Here is a 24,958-nt window from a genome sequence, read left to right on the forward strand (position 1 = left end):
CATCTCATAAGAATCAATAATACTCGTTAATGATCAGATTATCAAATTTGAGTTTAAAATGTGTGGGAGATCAAAATTATTAAATTTTAAAATAAAACTAATTTTGTGAATAAACTAAAAGTAAAGAGCGTGACTACAGCTATCGTTAAGCCTAAAAATTACTACCGAACTATTAAATACTAATTATAAATTTTTGTGCGTGATGTGTCGTGTTTATCGGTCTTTATCACTATCCACTATAGAGGTTATTTTAGAAAGAGTATTCTTCTATGAATTTAATGGTAGTACACTTAAAAAATTACACATATATCTAACTAGAATATTTTAAAATATTAAATCATAAAAGTATTTTAAAGTTTATAGTGTGATTTTACGCTTTACATGATTATCATTGGTTAACACTGTAAAAATAATTTACACTTGCACCATCCCTTTTCTCTTCTTCTATAAATAAAAAATTTCTTTTAAAATATTCTATTTATAAGCATTTGAATTACACAATTATCAATACATATGTGAAAATTGTTGTAAATTTTTACAATATTTTAAAATTTAAATAAATTTGTCTCATTTTTAAATGACAAATGTGAAGAAAAAAAATTTAGAAAATATTATTATTATTATTATTTATGATATATAAGAAAAATTTAACTTTATCTCAAAAAATGTATTCTTATCTATACTTGCCTTACTCTAAACTTATTCTCCTATTTTTAATAGAGAATTGAGCTATAAATATAACGTGAAAAATCTCATGTTTTTTTCTTCTTATTCTTTGGGTGCAGTTATCGTGCATAGATAAAATTTTATGCACCGTGCATAGATTATTATGGACCCTTAGATCTTTGGATCAAATTCTAGACATCAATTGTTATTACTCAATACTCACCACTCAACACTCAATACTCAATACTCAATACTGGATTAAAAACATAATCTAATGGCTTATGTAGGCTTATGCATGGTGCATAAGAAAAATCCTTATGCATATTAGCCAAAGTCCTTATTCTTTTTCTGGTGGTTATATTTTTCGGTTATTTTAGAGACATTTTTTATTGTTCTATTACTTAGATTTATATCGAGAATAGTAAGTTGAGTTTTTAAATATTAGTAATATTTATATAATTCATAATAAAAGCTTCATATAACAAAAACTATCCGTTCTTGTGCATGCATGAATAGAAGACTCTAACATGAACTCATCATTTCATTCAATAACGACAAAAAAAACTGAACTGATTTATCAACAACTGGGTTTCATACAAAGAATGTTCCATTTTTTGCTAAAAGATTCTAGGCGCAGCATTTTTTGAAAGTTAAAGGAGAGCACTGATATGTTCTGTAAGAGTCACTAGGACTATAACTATAATGAGAAAAGAACCAAATGCTCTTTAGTCTATTCACCAAAAGTTTAGGAACTCTCATGATCATGCATGAATGACTTGAAATATAGGGACACCAGTTAGTCTGATGCGAAAGGTGCAGATTGGGATTCCAATTATAGCTAGAAACTGTCACATTAACAGGTTAGTATTTTGAAAGAGACCTTCACGTTTTGGATTGGATCAAAGAGCTTAAAGGCTTTAAATTTTTCTCAAGTTGATTAGAAAGTGGAGATTAATGTCCCTGCCAACTCATAAAATAGTTATAACCAAGATAAGGAAAGAGAGTCCATGTTCAAGTACATGCATTTTTTGCACTAAATGGGAAAACATCTACTTTTGAGTTCAATAGGAGAATCATATACTTATCCATACTTTCATGCTTATCCAATGATAGTGCATATGCATCTGTTCTCAATAAATGTTTGTGTGTATTCCGGTATAGAGTGGAGATTAATGATATATTAGTGAAAGGTGTCGTAGAGACTCTTTGATATGGTGGTTAGAGTCTCCGATAGGTAGAAGAGGGGTAACTTGCAAAAAAGAATGGAAACATACTTGGTTATGGCTCGTAACTTTGCTTATAAATGGGCCACAGTTGAAACCACCGTAGTGGGCGTGGTGTGGAACATTGGGAACCATTGGATTTTATTTGACGGCTAAGATGAGACCGTTGCTCGACTCTGATGTGTGGGTTTGTAGCGAGGATTTACCTATTCGTCAGTCTTGAATGAGAGCGTTATGGATTGAACTCTTAGAATTGGGTTGGTCCTATTAGATTGCTTGTCTGGTCCGAAACAATTGTCCCCAAAGTCCTTTTTTGTCGGGCTCTAAGTTAGGAATGTTAGAAAAACGTTAGGATCAACCCTCTAAATGTTTGTCTTTGTCGTTGCAAGGCTTTCGAGCGGCCTACCGACTCGAAAAAGAGACCGGTGGCGTGTTGACTATAAGTAGGTGATCTTGAGAACACTTACATTAAATGCATGTCTTGTAACTGGAATGTTTTTTTTGAAAATTTTCCACACAGTCCTAGGCTTATAGGGTAAAGCGATAGTGACACACCTATATCACTTAAGTACACTCGAGTATTGTTATAGAACCGAGGTTAATCATGGATTGTTAATCACATCTTCTATTGTTCTATTGATTCATGATCGTAGATCCACGCTTCTTGGAAGTCTATAAAATGGGCAAAGTACAATTAGTTGCTCTTTTCGCTTCCTTTGCACTAGAGTTTCAAATCACCAATCTTTAATGCAACTTCTTCTTTACTAGTGCTCTTCCCATTTCCTTCAATCTTCATCTTCATTCATGCAACATTTATGGATCTTTAGTGGTCTTGCCCTTGTTTCTTCAACATAAATTATACATTGTCCTCAACATAACGTTCTCTCTTCATATCCTTTTAGTTGTTTCCATTTATTTCTCTCCATGATCAGCATAGGAAATCCTAACATTCCCTTTGTAGACTTGTGACGAGATAAATGACGCATCAATGTATCATCTCTAACTAAAGTGATAAACCATATATATTTGAGGTGTCTCTTTTAGCAATGAGGTATCCTTATGTAGTCTTTATATATATTTGTGAGGGTTGTGATACTGTAGAGGGTTCACGCAAGGATGCTAAAGAGTTGAAAGGTCTCCAAGAAGTGGAAAATATCCAGGATATGGAAAAAATGGTTTATTCAAATTGTGAATCATATGAAAATTCTAGGTAAATTTTTTCAAAAATGAGGATTTATTTATAAAAGTACTTAGCTTTTTAACCCCACTTGGAAACCTAAAGTCACGTCAATTTATGAATCTTGTGACTTGTCTTCTATGGGGCTAGCTAATAATGAAAAAGGAGACAAAAGGAAGAAAATCCTAGCTTTCAAATTCTGAGAAGATAAATGTTAGGTACCAAATTGTGTTAATATGTAGTATACTTTTTGGTACCTTTCGATTCGTTTTATCGTATATTTGTATTTATTCCCCCTTTGTTTTAATGTAACTATCCGAAGTTTATTTAATCGAGTTTATAGGTCATATTAATCTATGTTTAAGTAATTTTATTGTAGGTTAGGACTTTTTGGTTGGAAGCTTGGAGCATGGAGAAAAGAAAGGGATTTCAAGAAGAAGAGGAGTTTTTCAACATGCTTCAGGGCGTGCACCGCGCGCTTGTAGTGCAGCCTGGGAGGAATTAAGGAATTTTTGCAGTCAAGTGTGTGCGGCGCGCGGTCAGGAGGGTGCGACGCGCGCCCTACGATTTTTGGCACCTCTATAAATAGGGTCTTGTGATATTTTTAAAAATTTAACACATCTTTGGAGCTCAAGAACGAAATATAGCACTATAGCAAGTAAAGAATCGAAGACTCGAAGCATAGATCGTCGAGAAATCACCGTTGATGCTTGATCATCTTCTCCATTTACTTGTTTGTGAAGCTACCATGTCTATGGATAGCTAAATCCTCTTTTGTATCAAGACAAGATGTAATCTTCCTTTTCTTTGTATGTTTTCTTTTTTATTATTGTGTATGAACAAGATAGTAATAAATATAGATGGTAATATTTGCTTTTCTTGGATATATATGGTTAAATGTTTGTGAAATACAACTTTTGTATCTTGACCTAACTTTATCATCTATCAAAGACTAAGTCTAGACATGGAATTAGTGTTTGGTATTCACTTTGTATTGGTTTATAAATGTCATTTGTGTTGTTTAACCGGTTGAGAAATTGTTGGTTGAACAATACGGTAAAACTTGCTACACCGTTTTGGATACGGGACGAACGATATGTGATGATATTGATTAGTAATGAGTTCATATGCATGATTATTGGGAGACATACAAATTAGGTTGATGAAATCAAGTCTTGATATGTTTTTACATCCTTAAAACTTTCCGAATTCACTCTTTGCTACTAAAAACTTGTGAATGAACTTTGACAAAACCAAACCTAAAGTTAACTCTAACTCACGACACTATAAACTGTAGAACGGCGGTAATATCTCAACAATCTCTGTGGAAACGCTGATTAAAAGTACTCTAAAATACTTTCAACAATAAACTATCAGATACATATGAAGAAATGGCATTGATTGTCCAAAATTTTAAAAGATTCTTAAAGCATGAAAAGTGACAGGATTTTCAGCATAAAAAAGAAGGAAAATCTTTATTCGTCTTAACCTTTTTTCACTATGGGAAGAAAGGCCATATAAAGGAAAATTTCCCTCAAAACCTGATTAAAAAGAAAGATGAAAAAAAATTAAAAAGCACAAAAGATCCTTGAATGAAAAGTGAAAATAAGAAACAACAAAGTTTATTTTGGAGAAGAAGTTTTTTTTCTTGGAGAATCACTGCTATATTTCCAACAATATTTTTTCTTGAACAATTCAATTAACACATAAGAACACTAGTGAATTCCTCACACAAGCTTCCACTCTCTAAGTTGAGAAAACTCATACACAAGATGATGTTTCGATGATTTGAGAAAACATAAACTTTCATAAGTTAAAACATTTTAATGAAGAAAAATGATATTTAAAGCATTTATATGTGATTGAGAAATGACACAAAGTTAATGTAAAAAGTTTCTCATGGTTCAAGTCAACCACATGCAATCAATGGAATCAAGCATTGAATATTTTAGAAAATACGAGATATGACTCGAGTCATGAGGGAAGTAAGTTAATGAGTCAATAGTAAAGAAATTATATTGGGTCAAGAGCAACCACATAAATGAAAGAGACATCACATATTTACCCAAAACCTTAAGACGTTAGATATATATTTTCTCACTTATAAAGTGTTCAACCTCCATTTTTCAAACAATGTGGGGCTTCTAACTCACATTTGTATCACTACAATCTCTCCCTGAAGTGTGAGTTATCATCTCCTTATTTGCTTCCCCTCGAGCAAAACTCTTTCATTTAGATACATTTGTACTGCTGTTGACACTCTTACCACGTCACGAACATTTCAACAAGACACACAAGTGTGAGTTATCCACTGGTATGCTCTCCCTCAGGCAAAATCTCTTTCATTCAGATACATTTGTATTATTGTTGACACCCTTACCATGTTACAGACACTTTAACGAGAGACACTGTCTAACCACCACCTTGTCATAAAGACTTTTGATATAAGAAATCGGTAAATTGCTCAAACCGTCGACTTTGGTACCAGAGATGGGTCATGAGGAAAGCAACTACATTTAGTCAAGAGCAACGATACAAGTAAGAGAGACATCATATATCCATCACCCAAAATTTTAAGGCATTACATATATGAATCATCTCATTTATAGAGTGTTCAATCTTTACCTTTTATGTATTATAGAATTTTTAACCCAAACTTATATCACAACAATGAAGACTTTTGAAAATGTCTATATATAATTGAGATGTCTAAAAATTCTTTTATTCCCGGTATTCTCTTGGTTTAATCAATAAATAAGTAAAAAATAAAATTTTTGCATTTATAACATAATAATAATAATAATAATAATAATAATAATAATAATAATAATAATAATAATAATAATAATAATAATAATAATAATAATAATAATAATAATAATAATAATAATAATAATAATAATAATAATAATAATAATAGTCTATTCCTATCATTCTTAAGCATGTCTTATGCTAGAATATATTTTCATTTTTAAAAAAAATATTAATAAATACTCCATCAAAATTGATAGAGATAAAATTGTAAAAAAAAGTTTTCATTCTATATATTTCAAAACAAAGTTTCCATACAATTTTTTTAAAAAAAAAAAGCCTATGAAAGTGCCAACTCGTTTGGTATGCACTTAAAAGGTACGAACTAGTTCTAGCTTGTGGACAAACATGTAGGTAAGTCCCATCCAATTTGCCCAAACAAAAGGCAATGATAAGTTGTACGATTTCAAAATGAAGAACCGTAGGCCTTAAGTAACACTTTGGGTGAAACAAACCCGACAACGCTGTGGCTGGATGCGATGTCCTTTGTTAAGGAATGCTATATGAACAATTTAGTTTCAATTTTCAATATTCTTTTAACATCACTCTTTTATTTTTATTGAGTAAAATATATATTAATTCTACTATTTTATATTTACATGTGAGACGTATTCTTAAAATAAGAGAATCAAATATATTTTATCTAATAATTTTCTGTGTTAAATATGTATGTGGTTTTTTTAAATATCTCATGTTTTGTTTTTAATTTTTCATTTTTTTTTAAAGGATACTTCTCTTAAAAATTTTCACCCACAAGCATGTTTCAGATGCAAGAAGAAGGAAGTTTGATGATAAGAGTGAACATAAGATTCTGGTAGGATATCATTGATGAGCTCTGACTTCGACGAGGAAACTAATATTGAAGTCGAAGTTGAAGAAATTGTCGAAAATCCAGTCGTTTCCAACATTCCCGACACAATCGAAGTCAAAAAGGGTGTGGCTAGCACAAGCCAAAGACTTCAAAGAACTCGAATTCTTCCAATAAGACTTCAAGACTATGAAGTAGCTGGTGATGATGATGTCACACCAGATGGAGAATTAGTTCATTTTGCTTTACTTGCAGGTGTTGAACCAATCAACTATAGCGGGGCTTTAAAGATTTACTAATGGAAGTTGACTATGGTCAAAGGGTTACAACAATCGAGAGAAACAACACATGGGAGTTAGTCAAATTGCCAGCACATAAAAAAGTTATCGACGTAAAGTGGGTGTTCAAACTTAAACATAATGTTGATGGGTCGATAGCAAGACATAAAGGAAGATTAGTATCTCGAAGATTTCTTCAAAGATCCGGGCTCGACTACTCTGAAGTATTTGCTCCAGTAGCAAGATTGGAGACTGTTCGACTAGTGGTGGTATTGGCATACAATCAAGGCTGCTCGAAATTTCAGATAGATATGAAGTCAGTATTTCCGAATGGTCCTTTAGACAAAGAGGTCTATGTCATACAACCTCGTGGTTTTTTGATTCAGAAGGAAGAGAGTAAAGTATATAAGTTGCACAAAGCACTTTATGGTCTCAAGTAGACACCTAGAGCATGGAACAAGAAGGCCGACTAATACTTAGTCGAATTAGGATTTGTCAAATGCAAATCTGAGTATGGTGTCTATGTTCAAGTTGTGGCACAAAGTATAACAATCATCTGCTTATATGTCGATGACTTGCTGGTAACTGAAAATAGCTTAGAGAACTTGTCGAAGTTCAAAGAGCTGATGATGAAGGAATTGGAAATGTCAGATATGTGAAGATGAACATATAGCAGGATCCTATGCTGCATGTCGAGCAATTTGGATCAGATCAATACTTGAAGAAATTGAGGCCGAAGTGAAGAAACCTCTTATGTTGCAAATCGACAACAAGTCAGCCATAAATCTAGCGAAGAATCTAGTTCTGCATGGAAGGAGTAAGCATATCGAAGCTAGATTTCACTTCTTGAGGGAGAAGATAAATCGAGGTGAAGTTGAAATTAGGCATTGCTCAAGTGAAGCACAATTGGCCGAAATTTTCACCAAGGGATTGAAGATCGACAGATTCTTAAATTTGAGAAAGAAATTAGGAATAGTTCAGATTGACTATTTGTAGAGTTGTTCGACAACTTGGATTATAGGAGGTATGTTGACATATTATTGGGATTAATATAATATAGAATATAATCTAATTTAATAATATCAAATATAATCCAAGTTGTGTAAGTCCAAGCTCAATCAAAGTTGTATATAAATAGTCGTAGTCTTTATCATTATTTGTACAATTCAATTCAATAATACAATTCTTATTTCTTTTATTATCTCCTCACTAAAAATGTCTTACGCACTAAAAAATTGTTGTTAATTCAATCGCTAAATTATAAAAAATCGCTAATTTTGTCGCTGAGTTGTAAAAACCGTCGCTAAGTTGCAAGTGGGCCAAAAGTGTGGATAAAAAAACCGTCGCATTAACAAATATTGAGTTTTTTTCAGATATGCATATCCGAAAAATTCCAAGACCAAAAATTGGATTATTTCGGATACATCTTCGAAGTCACACCTTTCCCAAAAAAAAAATGTGTCTTTGGATGTGCATATCCGAAATCACTCTTTTTTATAGAAAAATGTGTCTTCGGAGATGTACATCCGAAATATAGGGGTATTTTATAAATTTTAGGGTTAATGAACTTTTTCGTCCCTTTAAATATTTCAAATTTCGTTTTTAGTCCCTCTAAAATTTTCCTTCAAGAAATTGTCCCTTCAAAATTTTTCTTCCGAACTTTTGGTCCCTAACGTCAAATTTCGTAGCTAATCAGTGGCTAAAGTCGTAGCTAATCTCTAGCAAATTTGACGTTAGGGACCAATAGTTTAGACGAAAAATTTTGAAGGGACGATTTCTTAAAGAAAAATTTTGAAGGGACTAAAAACGAAATCTGCAATATTTAGAGGGACCAAAAAGTTCATTAACCCTAAATTTTACCACGTGTCTGTAAAAAGACATATGAGTGTATAAAGAAATTGCCTATTTTTAATTAATTTAGACATCAGATTCTTTCAAAACCGAACTAAACTGATCCATAAATACCCATTTATATGGAGCTTAGCAATGAACTTGGGCTAGATAGTAGTAAAATGCATCTTGGATTTGGATTTATTCAGCTTTGGCCCTTGCCATCTACCATAGAGTTTTGGCTTTCCCACACCCGGTTTGCTCTATACACCAAAAAATTGATAATCTAAAATATCCTTAAAATTTTAAAATTAATTTTCTTTCAAAATCAACTTTTCTTAAAAAAGATTTTAGGATAAAATACTTTCAATTTTAATATTTAAATCAATAATGTCATTTTAAAAATATTTAAATTGAAATTTTTTTTTAATACTTGACAAGCCCACGCATCATTTTATCGACCATCCAATTTCACTCTTCTGTGACTTCTCTTTAAGTTTAAATGGACATCAACGTATTTTTAGAGGTTGTCGAAATTTCACCAAACTTTTTAATTCTTTTTCATTCATTTCACTTTTCAAATTTATTTTTGTTTTGTTCATTTTTCCTCCATTTTAATATCTAATATCATTATTGTTCTATTTTGAATACCGATCTCTGTAGTCCATATGAACAAAGCTTCTCTGATGTCAACATTTTGGTTAATTGTAAATGTTTTTGTACCTGAATCTTTACATAAAAACTATTGTAATAAAAAGGAAGAAAAAACTATTGTAATTGGCCAAACTTCATATTTGAATACCCAAACTATAATATTTTTGAATTTTTCTTTATCCACCTCCCTATGGGGGAAACCCCCAGCGAAATCTCAAAACTGCCCCTGCTTCGGAGATGCATCTCCGAAGTTATTTTTTTTTTTGTTTTTTTTTTTAGTTCGGAAATGAATCTCCGAAAACATCAAAAATTTGATGTTTTCGGAGATTCATTTCCGAACTAAAAAAAATTCAAAATCCGTGCATATTTTCGGAAGTTCATTTCCGAAACTGTTGCTGCATATACAAATTTCCCTCCTTCACTTTTTCATCATTTTTCTCCAAAAACTTATCAAAACCCTCTCTAAACCCTATCAATCTCCATCAATTTTTCGCCCTAAAAGCAAGTTTCAAACCGTTGATCACGTTAAAGGGGGCATAGAAAGCTACAATTTCAGGTAAACATCTCTCATTTCATCCCCTATTTCACTACATTGATTCAACAAATTTATGCTGAAAACTGATATGGTTCGGAAGTTCATTTCCGAAATATATTACCTAACCAATTTCGGAAATGAACTTCCGAAATATGCCCTGGCAGTTTAAAAAAAACAGTTTTGGCCAATTTTGCTAATTTTTCCATTTGCTAGGTATGGTGCATCCGGACAACATTGTGCAAGACGATGGAGTATTAAATCCGGAAATTGTCAACGTTAATAACGATCCGGTTATTGACGCTACTCCTATGATCAATGCGGTCGATGTTAGGCAACATTTTACAAATGATCGGAGCTTCGTTAGTCGAGAACAATTGATTGATTGGGTTCGAAACGAAGCTAGTAAACTTGGATTTGGAATTGTCATTTTAAGGTCGGACAACGGAAATAGTAGGCGGAAAGCTTTCGTTGTTTTGAATTGCGAACGTGGTGGTAGTTATGTGCAATCAAACCGTGTGCTAAAACACGAGGACACGGGATCGAGAAAGTGCGGGTGTCCTTTTAAGTTGCGTGCCAATCGGAGGGTTGATGATTTGTGGCGGTTAACCGTAATTTGTGGAATGCATAATCATGCCTTGGATGTCAAGTTACACGGGCATCCAATGGCGTGTCGTTTGTCCCGCGAAGAGAGGAATGTGATATCGGACCTAACGATAGTCAAAGTGGCGCCTCGCAACATACTTGCCGATTTGAAGCGTAAGAAACCGGATAGCGTTTCAAATATCAAGCAAGTTTACAATGAACGGCACAATCTCAAGGTTTTGAATATGGGCCCTCGGTCGGAAATGCAACAACTTTTGAAACTTCTAGGCGATAACAATTACGTTTCAAGCTTCCGAACCTCCGAGGACAAAGTTACCGTGCGTGATATTTTTTGGACTCATCCCGAAAGTATCAAATTGTTCAACACATTTCCAACCGTTCTAGTCATGGATTCAACGTACAAGACAAACAAGTATAGGCTTCCTCTTCTAGAGATCGTCGGTGTGACCTCGACGGACAAGACTTATTCGGTGGGGTTTGCTTTTTCGGAGTGTGAAAAAGAAGAAAACTTTACGTGGGCCTTGGGAATTTGCAAGTCTTTGTTAGTTGATCAAGAGGTTATGCCAAACGTCGTTGTCACCGATCGGGACAATGCTTTGATGAATGCGGTCGATACCGTCTTCCCGACATCTACCGCTTTACTTTGCCGGTATCACATAACTTGCAACGTGAGAAGCAAGTTGAAACCCGCGGTTGGGACAAAAGATAGGTTGGATGAAAATGGTAAATTTGTCAAAGCCGGTGTTGTGGTTGATAGGATAATGGCGGCATGGAGGGGAATTTTGGATGCATACTCCGAAGAGGATTATACCGAGAAATTGGTACACTTTAGGTCTTTGTGTGGTTCCATTAGGACATTTTGTCATTACGTCGAATCCACCATTCTTGACAAAGTTAGAGAAAAAGTCGTGTGCGCTTGGACAAATCGGGTTAGACATCTTGGTTGCACCACGACTAACCGAGTTGAATCCGCACATGCGGTCTTCAAGAGGTGGTTTGGTGATAGTAAGGGAGATTTGTGTCGCGGGTGGGACACCGTGAATCAAATGCTTGAAAATCAACACAATGAAATTCAAACATCGTTCGGTCGGAGCAAGACGGTTATGGAACACCGGTATAAGGGCCAAATTCTATTCTCCCAATTGATTTACAACATATCTCGAACGGGTTTGAATTTTTTGTTTCATGAAGCTAAGCGGTCGGAGACCACGGGGGCGGATAGTTCTTTATGTGGGTGCACCATTAGAACTACATACGGCCTTCCGTGTGCTTGTATAATTTCAAAAAAGAAGGAGTTGAATTCACCAATACGCATGGATGAGGTAGCCGACCATTGGAAGAAACTTCGTTTTGATGATTTTGACCCGCCGAAGGAAAATGACTCCAAAATCACCATCTCCGAAGAGTTGGAAGTGATAATGGAGAAGTTTGCTAAGGCGGACGACACAACAAAATTGCACATAAAAGAACAATTGCGAAAGATCGCGTTTCCGGAGACCACCGATTTGAAACCGCCATCTCAACCGGTTAAGACGAAAGGTGCACCGAAAAAGTCAAAAATTACACAAGATGACAATTCAACAAAACGATCTCCTTCCTACTTTGAACATGTTGATTCATCGTTGCCGGAAATTCAAGAGACACCGAAGTCCACGTGTAGTGGTAACAAAGGAGCCTGTATTTCGAAGCCACCTCGCACACCGCCGATCAAAAAATCACCGATTGTCTACATTGATGAGATGCCACTTTTCATGCACAAATATATCGATAACATCGTTGATGTTGGAGGCGACGGTAATTGTGGATATCGGGCCGTTGCGGGTTTGCTCGGTAAAGGGGAAAATAATCACACTTTAGTCCGACGGGAGCTCATTGCGGAGTTGACTTCGTATCGGGATATCTACGGCCGACTATATGAAAATCAAGAAAAGTTTGCAAAAATTCATGATGCACTTGTTCCATCACTTACCGGTATCGCTCCGGTTTCGAAGTGGATGTCATTCCCCGAGATGGGTCATCTAATAGCAAGTGCATATGATATGGTGTGCGTCGATTTGACGAGGTTCGGATTATGTGAGACTTTCTTTCCACTTCATAGTCGACCGCCGTTGGACGCGTCGGGCCGCGTCATATGCATCGGGTATCTACGATCGCGGCACTTCGTTCAAGTGTTTTTGAAACCGGGTTGTCCTATACCGGCTACTTCTTGTCAATGGACGGCACATCGTTCAAATGAGGCGGAGACTTGGCCGGATCCGTTCGTTGCGAGGATGGCGGAGTTTGAAGAAATGATGAGCAAGGAGCGCGAGCAAAATAGAGAGCGTTCGAAGAACGTGCCTATTTTCGACTTAGGATCCACCGATTGGTTCGGTGAATTTTAGTTCGTTCCGGATCGTTTTTTGTTTGTAACGATCATTTTTTGTATGTATTGTTGTTTATCATGTAAAATCGGACCGATTCAATACATATATAATATAAGTATGTTTTATGTCATCAATGTCTAATTTATGTCTATTTTGAATTCCTTTGGTATTGTTTACACAAAACACTAAGCAATCAACAAAATGCAAAATTTAAGTCTGTTTTCTGCATAATTCGGAAATGAACTTCCGAAATATACATGTCTGGAGCCTATTTTCGGAAGTTCATTTCCGAAATGTCCCCTGAGGTAGGATAAGGTTTGTTGGGCCATCAATGCTCCAATAAGTCTATAAATACCACACACTCTTCTTCATCCTCTTCACACCACAAAACACAAATGACACAAACCTACCCTCACCTAGCATTCGTCTACTTTGAAACCGGCTACCCGATGCCGTTCCAATTTCGCTTCTCGCACGACACGCGGTTTGCGGAATTGATACCGTCGCTCAACACGCTTTTGCGCTATCCCGAGAATCGAAAGGTTGTCAAGCTCGAGTACCGCTCTCCATCGCTTAACGACGAGGGAGACATTAAGTTCACACCTTTTGAGATCAAGAACGACGAAGACTTAGCGGTTATGTGGACAACGTTCGACCGATTTTCTTCGAAAGGCCCGATCGAGTTGGACGCCAAACTTCAAAGATCGGCGGACGACGTTATCAAAATGTTGACTCATCCCCACCTACCCGTGTTCAACAATATGTAACTTTGATTTTCAGTAATATTATCGTTGTAATCTTCACCCGATTAAATAAAGCGAATCGTTGTTATTTTTCATTTTGCTTCTGTCCAGACATAACTTCGGAAGTGCATTTCCGAATTCCATCATGGGGGGTGCGCTCGGAGATGAACTTCCGAAACACCACATTTTCTGAAAATTTAACTTTATTTCGGAGATGCATCTCCGAAATCAATTTTTTATATTAAAAAAAAACACTTTTTCGGAAGTTCATTTCCGAAAACACCTTTTTTGCAAAAAAAAGTACCGTTTCGAAAATGAACTTCCGAAACAAGGGGTAGTGTGGTAAATTCACTAGGGGTGGGCAAGAAGGTTAGGAGGTGGCTAAAGAAATTCTCATATTTTTTTTTAGAAACATCCGGTTTAAATATTCTAATATGAAGTTTGGCAAAATACACTCATTTTAGAAGTTTGTGTCTCGAAAATTCTATTGATAAAACTTCTATTTCGAAATTTAAGTCGGACACTACTAAGATGTTAAATTTCGGTTGAATGTTTAAACCAAAAAGTTCATCATATCTACAATATAAGAAAGTTAAATGTTCTGGAAAAGACCGAACTGTCCCTTTGCTTTGTTAGTGAACCACGTGGATGCCTTAACCATTTTTCTTTTCTTTTGCTTCTACTTTATGTGCCTAGGGTTGCTTCTATTTTGAAAAACATTCTCTCTCTTTCTCTACCTCTCTCTTCCTCTTCCTCTTCCTCTTTCTTTTGTCTCTCTTTCTCTGATATCGTTCTTCTGATGATTTCCGAGCAGATGAACATGATGTTGATGACGATGATGAACACGTTTGCTGATGATATCATGATGTTGATTTTGAACCGTTGATGGTTGTTGCTAAGGGTTACGGTCGAGAAATTGATGATGATGTTGGTGACGCTCAAAGTCACAGCAAATCGGTGAGATCTTTCTTTGTTTATCGTGTTTTAAGTTCTCTAATCTCTCTTCTTCTCTCAATATTTTCTGAAGGGTTTGTGTAAAAAATGAGGAAGATGATGATAAAATAGGGTTTCATGAATGTTTGTGTTGTATCCTATTTACTGAATATGAACTGAGTTCTTTTTCTTTCTTCTCATTGTTTTTGGAAAATTTATATACATGAGGATGATGATGATGGAATTTTAGGGTTTTGGTTATGTATTCTGCTGCTGTGAAAAAATGTGAATCAGATTCTCTTTACTGTGAACCAAAGTTTATTTGTGATTTATAGTAAAGATTAGGCCCATGATTTGAATCATTCCCCTTAAAAATTCTGATTCCTTTACATAAACCCTAATGATGAATTGTGAATCTTCTATTGTTGTTGTTTGGAACTTAATTGAATTTCATGTTTGTGTTTTTTTTTGCAGAGTGACTGTGGATAATTCTTCAAGTAGAACAACCACTTTGATAAAGCTTTGAAATTTAAACGTTATAAGGTCTTAATCTTTCGTTAATTTCTGAAGGGTCAATTTGGTTTACCGATTAATAAGTTTCACACTGTTCAATATTTTTTTCTATGTAATACTATGGGGTGTTTGTATGATTTGTTCAGGAATACGAAGCTGCAAAAAATACGAAACAAATTGTTTCGGTAGCTTCTGTTAGCTTTTTGAAGGTCTTCACTTCATTTGAAACATAAAGAGATGTGTTGCATTGCAGGTTATAAATAATTTTTTGAAGGTTTACTTTTCATCTTATGTTGGTTGTGAATTATACTAATATAATCAATGTCGAATTCCGTCTTCGACAATTAACTCAATGCCACCCTTTAAGGTAGCAGCACCTTCATTAGGGCTTCAAGCCCACTTCCTATGAAATCAGGTAAGTGTTTCATTCATTTTTACAATGCTGCAAAATTGAATATCAAGGTTTATGGTGTTTAATTATTTTTGACATTATGAATTATTTTTAAACAGATTTTAGATTTTTCAATCAACTTAAGATTGGTGAAAGAAAAGATTAAGATAGTACTACTGTAAGAGAACTCAGCAGAGAGTGGCCTGGAAGTGCATATGATATGTTGTCCAAAATCTGCAACCACTTTTGTGGTGAATTGTGTGAAATGTCTTTCCGATGCTGGTAACTTCATAAACGTTTACAAATTTTATCATATATACCTTATAGGCTTTGATACAATTGAATATTAAAAGCTTACAAGTTGATACACATGTTTTGGAAACTTATGCTGACATTTTGTCGATTTTTCCTACTCTTCACTTTCATGTTTTCCCTACTGGATTTTGAATTTTGCTACTAATCATTTTTAATTTAAATTTAAGTTACTCCTTTTGCTGGCTGTATAATTTATTAATATACGCATTAAGGTGAGTCAAAAATGTATTGTCATGGCAACTAATGTACGCATGACCCGTGAACTAAGTTAGCCTGAGCTGCTTTGTATATTGTCATGGTTTTTTTAACTGTTTGAGTCATGATGTGTCTATTTTTTAACATTGTTTTGTGAACATTCATTGAATTGCCTTGCATTTGGAGCTGAATATTTGGATTTGTTCCATTGTGTGTTTTTTAAGCTTTTAACCACATTACATGACTTTTCCAACTTGACACACTTACCCTGCATAATCTTTGAATTTCATTGATGTGTATTGAAACTTGGTGATTACATGAACAACATGTCTGACCAACACTTTTCTTTGCACCTTGATATTTTGGTTTCAATCTTAGCCCATAGTGTAGACTCATGAAGTTACTTGGATAAGTTTGATATTGGTGCTTGGCTTATTTTTTTAGGAGAGTTTTGTACGCATGATGATGAGGTATTGATCTGGTTGCAATTTGCATTTGTCCTATATAGGTTGGAGATGGTTGTATGCTGATGTGGGACTTCTTGCTTTTGGCATATGAAAATGACATGTGTGGCTGTTGCCTGTTTGTAGGTTGTGAACATTCTTAGTGGTGCATTGAAATTATGAAGGCAACCCAATTATGAATCTAGAATTGGATTTAATATCAACTTGAAATTTAAATTATAAATCTAGAACTAGCTCATGTCTATCAAACAGACTTGTGAAGTGAGGTTGTGAAAAGCAGTTTAGAAATCAACCAAGTTACTATCGCAATGCAGGATCAACTTTGCAGCAATAAGGACATTTGCATGACCTTATATACTGTTAAAATTTGTCAAACAAATCCGGGTAAGCTAGTGAGATTACGCTGGGGTGTTCTACTCTGCCACTGATATACTGTTAAACCATGTTCATGTTGTTTTGATCTAATTTTTTTCTTTTTTAGTTCAGGAGATTTAGAGGTAACTGTACAAATGTGGAAAGTCCATTAAGGAGAGATAGAGGTAGCTATGCAGGTATGTCAAGTAGTGCAATTTTGTTTTGAGCTGCGATACTTTTTTATTGACGAAGATGATCAATCGATGTTTTTTTCATTACTTTATATCATATTTCAATACTTTATATCGTCTAAGAAGCATCAAGATATCAAATACGGTGGCGTTTTCAACGTCTCCGGAGAATTAGCATCACAACCCATCAAACTAAGAGACGCATCTCTCATGCAGGCAACCGAGAATCAAACCTTAGGACAAACCCAGAAAGGAAATCCCGCCTCTGTCATGCAATCAACAGCCGCAGTAAACACAGCTGTCGATCTTCTCAACTACGACGACATCTCAGACATTTCCAGAAACCAAGGTGTGAGCATCTCCGAAACTGAAGTTCGTGGAAACCGTGTGATCACTAAGTCGGTTGGGTCACAAGTTGTATGACAGTTTGTTGAACCTGATGTGCCAATGAACGGTCTTGGTTTCTTGGATTGTGACTATATTCCTACTGGTACATCATGTACTTGAATTGTGGTTTAATCAATTATTTGTTCCTAAAAAAAGGCATTACCTGCCTATTCTAGATAAAATCTTGGAATTATTTGAATTGTGGTTTAATCAATTATTAGATAAAATGAAGTGATAAATTATAACTTCTAATATTATTGATAATAATAACTTGATAAGTTGATACTGACTTGATGTAAAAGACTAAATATTAATCCCTATTTGCAGAGGTACAAGACTTATCCTAAATAAATAGAGATAAATCATGACAATAACTATAAAATTTGAAAATTAATCTTAGAAGATACTCTAACATTAAAAACTGACCATGGAAGATATACCAACATGTTCTAAAATATTATTATGAGATGTTATCTCATATAAATTACTAACAATAATCATGCAAATAAAAAGCTATATAGTTTCATTTAGGTTAGGGGAGCAAGCCATTCCATTCTCTTCCGGCGATCAATTTATTCCAACTGAAAAATGAAATGGCACTAATCACAAAGGCATTGAGAATGAGATATGGAAAAGCATGAGATCTAGATCAATCAATTGTTGCTTTACTTGCATGATTTACAGGACCAAATTTCTCATTGAAAAAGCACATTCACAATAAAAATGATCTTGACTGTGTTAGATAAAGTTTAAGATATCTAACTTAGACTCTCATTTCATCAAATCCACTTTAAAATACAAATTCAACAATATCTCTTACATTTTAATGAAAACATATACATAAAGAATAAACTTGACATTTACTAAACTTATAAGTTTTTACAGCCGAACAAATCCAATAAGCTAATTGATTTTAGGTTAAATATGTTTTTAATTCTTATAAAATTACTAAAAATTACTTTTAGTCCCTATAAAAAAAAGTCTATTTTTGGTTTCTATAAAATTACTTTTGCACTCACTTTTGGTCCCTCTACAGGAACTAAAAGTGAGTACAAAAGTAATTTTATAGGGACGAAAAGTCGACTTTTTTTATAGAGACTAAAAACTAAAATTGAGATATTTATAGGAACCAAAAATTTATTTAACCGTTAATTTTACAAAACAATAGTAAATGGCACATATAAGATCACTTCGAGTTTACTTAAGTATTTTTTAAAAATATGTGGAGAACTATTTTGCTAAAACAATTTGATGAATAGTTGAATTATATATTATTGATGTAAAGTTTGGTAAAACAATTTTATGAAAAGTTAAAATATATATTTATATATTAAGAAAATATTGAAACCAATTTATTATTTCTTTTAAGAATAATAAATTGTTTTTGGGTGGCAATTTTCCTTTTTATTTTATTTTATTTTTTTTAAATTATTTTATTACGTTGAAAAGAAAAGTGTGCGTAACACACCAATACTCGTGTGAACACGCGTGTAATACACAAACACCCGTGCGCCCACACGGGTAACAATAAAATATAAAAAATTAAAATATATATTATTGATATAAAACTATTTAGATAATACAATTATGTTTATTTTTACATACTTTTTTCTTTTAAAATTAAGGGTTAATACCTATTTTGCCCCCTGTCATATAGGGCGCATTTGAAAAATCCCCCTGCAAAAAAAAAAGTTGCAAGAATTCCCCTAACAATTGAAGAATCTCTCGTTTTAAACCCTGTAAAAATTTTCTTTTGAAAATAAACCTTGCCACTTGAAAGACTTTATCATTTTGAACCCTGTAAATTATTATTTTTAGTAAAATCAACCTTTCCTGTCATATTCCAGAGGGTTTAAAATGACATAATCTACAAGATTATAAGGTTTAAAATGAGTGAATCTTCAAATGGCAAGGTTGGTTTTAAAAACAAAAATTTTACAAGGTTTAAAACGAGAGAATCTTCAAATGTTAGGGGAATTCTTGCAACTTTTTTTTTTGCAGGGGGTTTTTCAAATGCGCCCTATATGGCAGGGGGCAGAATAGGTATTAACCCTAAAATTAATTATTTATTTTGGTTTAATAATTTTGTTTTTTATTATCAAAAGCGTGTGTACCATACCAGTACTCTGCACGGGTAAATGTCAGTACTTTGTAAACGCACGGGTAACCAGTTTTGAGAAATACATTTTATTTTTATCTACTTTTCACAATTATTTATTTTCTAAATTGGTGTTTAAACTTTTTTATTAACAAAACTTTGATTTAATTAACTTATAAATTTATCTTTGACTACTTTTTTATTTTTTCTTTTTAATAATTTAACTGTTTTCCATTTTATTTGAATTTCAAAATCAAACTGGTGATAATTCCACGGTCTACACCAGTACATGTTCGAACACACGGGTAATACATCAATACCGTATTAATCAGGTTAAATTTCATGTGAACGCACGGGTACCAGACATTAGTCTTTTATTAATATCTTTTATTTTTCTCAATTCAAATGCGCAAAAACGACGGGTACCCGTGCGAACGCACGGGTACCAGACATTTTTCTAAACATTCAATTATTATTATTTTCACTGATACCGAACATTTTTCTATACATTCAATTATTATTTTTTCACGAGTACTAGATATTTTTCTAAACATTCAATTATTATTTTTTCACGGGTATCGAAATTTTTTCTATAAATTCAATTATTATTTCTTTCAGAGGTACCAGACATTTTTCTATACATTCAATTATTATTTTTTCACGGGTACCAGATATTTTTCTATACATTCAATTCTTATTTTTCACGGGTACCAGACTTTTTTGTATTAAAAAATATACATCTAAAACAAATGCGCGTCCCGTATCAGAACCCGTGCGAACGCACGGGTTTATTACTAGTTGAAACTCTAACAAATTCTTTACTTCAACTTCTTGCCAAAACTATGGGACTAGAGGAATGTCAATTTTGTAAATAAATGTAAAGAAAGTGAATTTTTGAAAGGAAAAAAAAAAAAGGAATATTTTAGTATTATTGTAGTATGGTGGCGTATAGGGCAAAAGGAAGGTATGAAAACTAATTTTTCTAGGATACAAATGATCCTGGTATTTTTATTTTTTTTAAGGAAATTTTTTATAGACCTTCCAACTTTTTTGGTCACACGCGGTGAAATCCTCAAAATGCACTTTTATTTCAGAAATGTATTTCCGAAATCACTTTTTTTTTTCTAAAAAAAAGTTGATTTCAGAAGTACACTTCTGAAAACACAAAAAAAAATGTGTTTTCGGAGATGCATTTCCGAAATCACTTTTTATTTTGGAGAAGGGGTTTCTTCGGAGATTGCATATCCAAAATATTCAAATTTTTGGTCTTGGAATGTTTCGCATATGTATATCCGAAACAATTCAATAATTATTAAAAAAATTAAAATCAAGGTGAGTCAATACAATTAATAGTATAATTAATTATATTAATTAAAATATATTATTAAATATATATCATTATAATCAAGATAAAATAATAATATTAGTCTAATAAATATTTAAATTAACACCTTATTTACTATTTTTTTATGATACATAAAAAATCAATTGAAAAATTAATGTGATTTGAAATTTATATTAAAATAAGAATAAAGTAGTAAATAATTTTATTTTTACTTGATCTCTTTTATTTTAAATTTTTGTTGAATAATTATTAATATATTTATTTTTTATATAATTATAATTATATTGTATTAGTTATAATTTTAGTAATTATTAATATGAAATTTATCAAAAAAATGATTAACTTTTTATGAGTTTTTTTATTATTTATAATTGGAATTAAAAAAGAAATATCAACGGTATAATTATCATTATTACTATTCATAACTTATAAATTATATCAATTTTATGACATCTGAATTAATTAATATCCCAAAAATTTTAATTTTTTTTAATTCTGATTAATTCGGATATGCATATGTGAAACATTCCAAGACCAAAAATTGGAAAATTTCGGATATACATCTCCGAAGACACTTCTCTTAAAAAAAATGTGATTTCGAAAATGCATCTCCGAAAATACCCCAATTGATGATTTCGGAGATGCATTTTCGGATTCTCGGAAAATAAAAAAAAATTTACTTTGGAAATGTATTTTTGAAGTAGAGGTATTTTTTGGATTTTCGTTGGACGTTCTCTTCATAGGGAGGTCTAAAAAAAATTCTCTTTTTTAAATCTACTAGTATCTATATAATGTCAAGCCCATTTGAAGAAAATTGGGCCATTGGATTTTGATTTCCTAATGGTGTTAAAAGTCCGATATTTTTATCTGACACCTTTCTATTTACTTTTGACACTCCCGCATATTTTGATAGTGTCAAAATATCCTCTCATTTTTAACCTCTCCCAAAATTTATGAATTTTCTTTATAAAAAAAACTCAAAAACAAAAATAAAATAAAAAATCCAATAGAAAAGTTTTTTTTACCAAATTTTTTAAATGCCGATAAAATTCATATAAACCAAAATATAAAAATATTCACAGCTAAAGTATTTCTCCAACAAATTTTGCAGATAAGGATCAAGCACTTAAAATATTGTAAAAAATGGTTTTTTTATCATATTTTTAAAAAAAATATGATAAAAATATATAAAATTATCAAATATTTTGAAAATTTTCCATAAAAATGGATAAAATTAGGTAACAGTCTTTTAAAAATTAGGAAAAGTTTATAAAATGCATATAATCCAAAATCTACAGAAAAATCCTCGAGTAATATTTTCCGCAAAAAATTTTGTTGGTAAGTCAAACACTTAAAATATTATAAAAATCGTTTTTTATTGGAATTTTTTAAAAAAAATCCGACAATACTCCACATATATTATTAGATATTTTAAAAAATCCTATAAATTCTTTAAATCAAAGGGTATTATGATCAAATTTAAAATTATATGGGAGTGTCAGGATCAATTAAAGGGTATCGGGTAAAATTAAGTCCATAACACCTCTAAATTCAAACTGATAAAAAGATGTATCACATAGTTTTTTTTAATAGACCACTAATAGAGTGGTCTCTTTTCTTCTGGACACTCGAGAGCATTACTGTCCCACGTAGCGTCCGAAAAAAGCATATCCTTGAGAGTTGAGACCCAAACATCCTCCCACTAGGTCAACCTCTCGGAGTAGAGTAAGTTTAATCTTGATTCCAATTGTCTTCTTCTGAAATGTTAAATCCAAACCCTAGTTTATTTCCAAAACACCAGCATAAGCTTATTGCTCAGCTCCTCATTGATATAGTGCTAAACTTGCATTGCCAACCCAGGTCGAAGCTTTTTTTACAGTTTGAAGGTTATCCTAGTTTATTTTCTACTGGTGTACGAGGTAAAAAAACAAAGTCCACAGATTTGAAGCGTAAGATAAGTTAAACAGTAGAATAAATGACATTCTTTTGATAATAGAAAATTTTGTAGACCACATAAGCGATTTAAGCCTTCGGTTAAAAATGTTTAAGATGGAAAATATTTGGTTTTCATAATGGATTTTAATGTCAGGGTTTTGTAGCACTTCTAGCATTAACTAGAAGTTTTGGTAGGGGTAGAAACGGAGGAAAAGTATATTCTGGTCAGTGAAACATTATTCATTGAAAACAGAAAATTCTAGAAAAAATGCAAGCAATATATAAAAGAGAAACTTAAGAAAGCATAATATGTATTCTATTCCTTTGACAAAGTGAAACCTCGCCCATTTGACTTCTATTCATTCATTCATCCTTAAAGGATGACAAACAATTACCATGAACGGGAATACAGTGAACTCCAGCTAACTTGCCCAACTCATTAATAATACAAAAATGTCCACAAACTCGTTGAAGGGGCGTGAGAGATGAATTTAATAATTTTAGCTATCAACCATGGTTTTAAATTGCGGTTGCGGCTGCGGATGCGGTTGCGGTTGCGGCCACTGCGGTTGCGGGTATTGCGGCTACTGCGATGCGGATTGCGGTCGTTGCGGCGTGAATTTAATATTTAGAGCATAAAATATTATATTTTATTATTTAGTTTATATTTCACATGTTTTCCATTTTGTCTCTAATTTTTCATACACATCTCATTAATAGTTCGCCATCACTTTGAAAATCACTAATCCGTTCAAAACATACCTTAAATCTACGATAAAAATAGAAAGGAAGATAGATTAAATGATTTTTGCTAGCGATGTATCATCTACTGCGGGCTGATGCGGTCCAATGCGGGCTGATGCGGCCGTTGCGGTGTTACGATGCGGTCGTTGCGGCGTTTTGATGCGGTTTTTAATGTGATTTACGATCACACCGCAATTGCGGCCTGATGCGGATGCGGACACTACCGCAACCGCAATATTGCGGCCGCATCAGGTGATGCGGTCCGCAATTTAAAACAATCTGAATGTTTTCTTGATGGAATATCTCCATGTTTTTCATTTTGAGCAATGACTGGAGGAGTGATCTTTCTTGTTTCCATTCACTGGCATCCAAATTGAAAATACCAACACCAAGAATTTCAAAAATGTCATGAAAACCAGACCCTTTACCATAGTTTTTGAAATTCCTGCTAAGAATGTAGTTCACATTCATGGTATCAGTAGTGATGATAAAGTTGGCAATGTTTGTGAACCAAAGTCCTTTGCAATGAAAAGTACCTCCATAATGTTTCAAAAGTAGGGTTGCATAATCATGAATATTGTTTTGGTGATAAATAATTGATGGTAGCATGCCAACTATTGGCCAGTTTGGTATAACTATTTTTTGTGGCGTCTCCATATATGGTAGAATATGAACAAGAGAATGGCTAGAAATAATGTAATATACTGAAACAAAATTATACTGTGATATAGAAATTGGCCTGAAATGAAATAGTTACCTTCTTTGCGGCAATGAGCTCTATTCCACGGCATCCACACGACAAACTGCAGCTTTCAACAGCTCCTCTTTCTCAGCACTAGGTTCGTCTTGTGTCCACTTTCTTAGCACTACGTACGTTCAGAAACACAATTGTGTTTTGCATGTTTATATATAGTACAAATTATACAAGCTGTTTTGCATGTTTATATTGAATGCTATATAGTAAATGAAAGTGAGAGAGTTGTTGAAGCTTCACCATGTTGTGTTCTCATATTTTCTTTTAATATTTTGTTACAAGATTGTTTGGTTTTAAAGTATTGTAATTTGTAAACATGGGTATATGGAAGCAGACATTGTAATGTAGGTAGGTCATTGGTGTAGGAGAAATGGTGGGTAGCAGAATGTAGTCCCACATCAATTAGTAGAGAGAAATAAATGTTTATAAACAAATGTAAAATTTTGGCTACTGTATTGATAACAATAGTAGAGTATGTGGATGACATTTGAATCTAAATAGGTAGAGGCTCATATGTAATATTTTGATAACTTCTGAAAAATATTAATTAAATCATTTTTAAAAAATATTAATAAAATTAAACTAGAAAAATGAAAAAGGAAACTAATAAAAAGAGGTAACAAAATATAATATATAAATTTTTTTTAA

General features: G+C 33.1%; 1 long non-coding RNA gene across 2 annotated transcripts; it reads left to right on the forward strand.

The window, feature by feature from the left end:
* Positions 1 to 14,411: 14,411 nt before the first annotated feature.
* Positions 14,412 to 17,660, forward strand: LOC131599878 (uncharacterized). 2 transcript variants are annotated; one of them, XR_009282942.1, is made up of 7 exons: positions 14,412 to 15,167; positions 15,284 to 15,390; positions 15,505 to 15,552; positions 15,648 to 15,810; positions 16,547 to 16,886; positions 16,984 to 17,053; positions 17,264 to 17,660. It is a non-coding gene; the product is annotated as an uncharacterized LOC131599878 (long non-coding RNA). The 2 variants fall into 2 exon arrangements; XR_009282943.1 differs by having other exon boundaries at positions 16,989 to 17,053.
* Positions 17,661 to 24,958: the final 7,298 nt, after the last annotated feature.

Source organism: Vicia villosa, linkage group LG4 (assembly GCF_029867415.1).
Source record: "Vicia villosa cultivar HV-30 ecotype Madison, WI linkage group LG4, Vvil1.0, whole genome shotgun sequence".
Taxonomy (NCBI): domain Eukaryota; kingdom Viridiplantae; phylum Streptophyta; class Magnoliopsida; order Fabales; family Fabaceae; genus Vicia; species Vicia villosa.